The sequence below is a fragment of the Sycon ciliatum genome, chromosome 5 (assembly GCF_964019385.1).
Source record: "Sycon ciliatum chromosome 5, ocSycCili1.1, whole genome shotgun sequence".
NCBI lineage: Eukaryota > Metazoa > Porifera > Calcarea > Leucosolenida > Sycettidae > Sycon > Sycon ciliatum.
This window is the reverse complement of record NC_088647.1, coordinates 33,414,434-33,417,947: the sequence shown is the minus strand read 5'-3', so window position 1 is coordinate 33,417,947 and position 3,514 is coordinate 33,414,434. Positions and strand designations below refer to the sequence as shown.

The window sequence follows — 3,514 nt, the reverse complement described above, 5'->3', positions numbered from 1 at the left end:
ACCACAGAAGTGTAGTCTTACTCTCACCCTGCACCATGGTCAGGCACAGACACATGTGTGGGTGGATCTGAGTTGGCACGAGTATGGAGAGGAGCAAGACGGCGGGAGAAAACTAGATACAAATCTTATAAATTGGGAAAAAATCTAGAATGGGAGGGGGGGAATTTGCTGTGAGCGTGTTCGCTGAAGAGATGGTTGGTACACTATTCCAGGAGCAATCCACAGGCGTGAGTCTATCATTTTCAAGTTATATGTTTACTTGTTTGTTTGTATACTTTATTTGAATTCGCAAATCCAAACGAGCACAAATGCTCAAGGACAAGGCAGCGAATATGTTATTATGTTTATACAGGGAAGAAAATAAGGAGAAAAGAGAGAGAATGGTGGATATCTCAATGAAGAGCGAAGCGTTATCAAACTACAAGTAAGGCAGCGAACGATACGTCGATAGTTCTGTAACCCGCCTAAACTAAATTAAAATAAACTAAGTACTTTTTTCAGACGTGCAGTGGACTGTCATTAAAACAGAAACAGAAAAATAATAATAAGGCACCCATTTTGTTAGTCCAGGGGATGGCCCACGCCTGGTAAAGAGAATAAATAGAGAAAATAAAATAAAATAAAAAACAAAAACAAAGAAAGTACTAACAGTAACTGCTAACGAGAGTACTTGCTACTAACATCGGGAGGATAAAAGGTGTGTGTGTGTAGGTGATCACAACAGGTTGGCATAGATGGCCAGGACGGAGAGAAAGAGGGCGACAAGAGACACTGTATGGGAGACACAGGGGCAGAGAAGAGAAATTGATGTCAACTACGGTGCCCGTCCAATGAGAGCAGTATCTTGAATACTTCTTCAGCGTGAAACCAAGCATATGCATAAGTGTGGTATTGTTTTGCTAATAGGGCTTGAAAGTGCTACATCACAGCATAGCAACAATTTCAAAAATTCCAAAACTGGACCCACATGCATACAGTTTTTGTATGGATGCAAGCACAAGGTGATGCACCCACACACTGTAGGCAATAGCAAAGTCACGCCTTGGTGGATCCAAATGTAGAACTTACTACTTACTCTAGCCGTTTTGACGTAATCACTTTCAAGCCCTATGGTCTATGTCAATGAACTGATCTATCAAAATCCCAGATGTTGCTATCGTTGTCGTGATCATTCTCGTTGTTCCTGCCGTTGTCGCTGTTGTTGTCTCTTCTTTTTAACACAAACAGGCAACTAGCAGTATGCATTCATGCATGTGTGTGACTATCATTGCAAGACATAAAATTATAGTAAACGCAAAATGGTTTCATTGTTGACTAGTAGAGGATGCAACGATAATACATTAACGAAAAATACATCCAGCAATAAGAGTTTGGTACATACAGTCATGTGTGTGTGTGTGTGTGTGTGTGTGTGTGTGTGTGTGTGTGTGTGTGTGTGTGTGTGTGTGTGTGTGTGTGTGTGTGTGTGTGTGTGTGTGTGTGTGTGTGTGTGTGTGTGTGTGTGTGTGTGTGTCTGTGTATCCATAGATGTTCAGTGTTGGCAACTGAAATCCGACCCCCCTAGCGTCTCGTACGAATCGCTAACGCGGCTAGCGCACCGCTAGGGGGGGGGGGTCGGATTTCAGTTGCCAGCACTGTATGTGTATTTGTGTGTGTGCATATACATGTACATATACATGGCAGTACGTTTTTGTCTATGTGCACCATAGATGATAACATCCATGTGCACCATAGATGATAACATCCATGTGCACCATAGATGATAACATCCATCTTCAAGCCTTTCAACACATCGCTCCTACTTCACTTCATTTTTCTGCTCTTGTCAGTCTACTGTTCGCTCTCCTTGATATTTTTGAAGCGCCTCGTCTGCTACTACTCAATTCCTGCATATTCCTGATATCATTTTCACATGCATGGATCACGCATACTCATAGTAACATGGAGACTCACCAATCGTAGGTCCTGAAGCTGAAGACGTGTTTTCATTGTTGACTAGTAGAGGAAGCAACGATAATACATTAACGAAAAATACATCCAGCAATAAGAGTTTGGTACATACAGTCATGTATGTGTGTGTGTGTGTGTGTGTGTGCGTGTGTGTGTGTGTGTGTGTGTGTATGTGTGTGTGTGTCTGTGTATCCATAGATGTTCAGTGTTGGCAACTGAAATCCGACCCCCCTAGCGTCTCGTACGAATCGCTAACGCGGCTAGCGCACCGCTAGGGGGGGGGGGGGGGGGTCGGATTTCAGTTGCCAGCACTGTATGTGTATTTGTGTGTGTGCATATACATGTACATATACATGGCAGTACGTTTTTGTCTATGTGCACCATAGATGATAACATCCATGTGCACCATAGATGATAACATCCATGTGCACCATAGATGATAACATCCATCTTCAAGCCTTTCAACACATCGCTCCTACTTCACTTCATTTTTCTGCTCTTGTCAGTCTACTGTTCGCTCTCCTTGATATTTTTGAAGCGCCTCGTCTGCTACTACTCAATTCCTGCATATTCCTGATATCATTTTCACATGCATGGATCACGCATACTCATAGTAACATGGAGACTCACCAATCGTAGGTCCTGAAGCTGAAGACGTGGTTTCATTGTTGACTAGTAGAGGATGCAACGATAATACATTAACGAAAAATACATCCAGCAATAAGAGTTTGGTACATACAGTCATGTATGTGTGTGTGTGTGTGTGTGTGTGTGTGTGTGTGTGTATGTGTGTGTGTGTCTGTGTATCCATAGATGTTCAGTGTTGGCAACTGAAATCCGACCCCCCTAGCGTCTCGTACGAATCGCTAACGCGGCTAGCGCACCGCTAGGGGGGGTCGGATTTCAGTTGCCAGCACTGTATGTGTATTTGTGTGTGTGCATATACATGTACATATACATGGCAGTACGTTTTTGTCTATGTGCACCATAGATGATAACATCCATGTGCACCATAGATGATAACATCCATGTGCACCATAGATGATAACATCCATGTGCACCATAGATGATAACATCCATCTTCAAGCCTTTCAACACATCGCTCCTACTTCACTTCATTTTTCTGCTCTTGTCAGTCTACTGTTCGCTCTCCTTGATATTTTTGAAGCGCCTCGTCTGCTACTACTCAATTCCTGCATATTCCTGATATCATTTTCACATGCATGGATCACGCATACTCATAGTAACATGGAGACTCACCAATCGTAGGTCCTGAAGCTGAAGACGTGGCGACTGTGGGGGGACCAGGGGTCATCTAAAACCACATACGAGAAAGGTTGATGTGATGCAGTTGTGTATTCCTACAAGTTTTGGCCTCTCTGGATGGCTTAGTATTTAACTGCCAGCCTAGTGCCAGATGATTTGCAGCCAGGGAAGAATCTGATTTCTTGTCTGTGTGCTTCGTAGATAGTATCTCTTAATTTGCAGGCCAAAAATCCGATACATGTATATAGAATGTGAAAATGTGTGCCTTTTATGCCGTTGTTATTGGTCATCACGACCA

At 43.0% G+C, this 3,514-nt stretch overlaps 1 long non-coding RNA gene across 1 annotated transcript; it reads right to left on the bottom strand.

Annotated features, from left to right (window-relative positions):
* Positions 1–239: 239 nt before the first annotated feature.
* LOC135818397 (uncharacterized) lies at positions 240–3,265 on the bottom strand. The gene is made up of 4 exons (XR_010553678.1): positions 3,211–3,265; positions 2,581–2,622; positions 1,954–1,995; positions 240–771 (listed from the first exon to the last, which is right to left on the bottom strand). It is a non-coding gene; the product is annotated as an uncharacterized LOC135818397 (long non-coding RNA).
* Between the last annotated feature and the right edge of the window lie 249 nt (positions 3,266–3,514).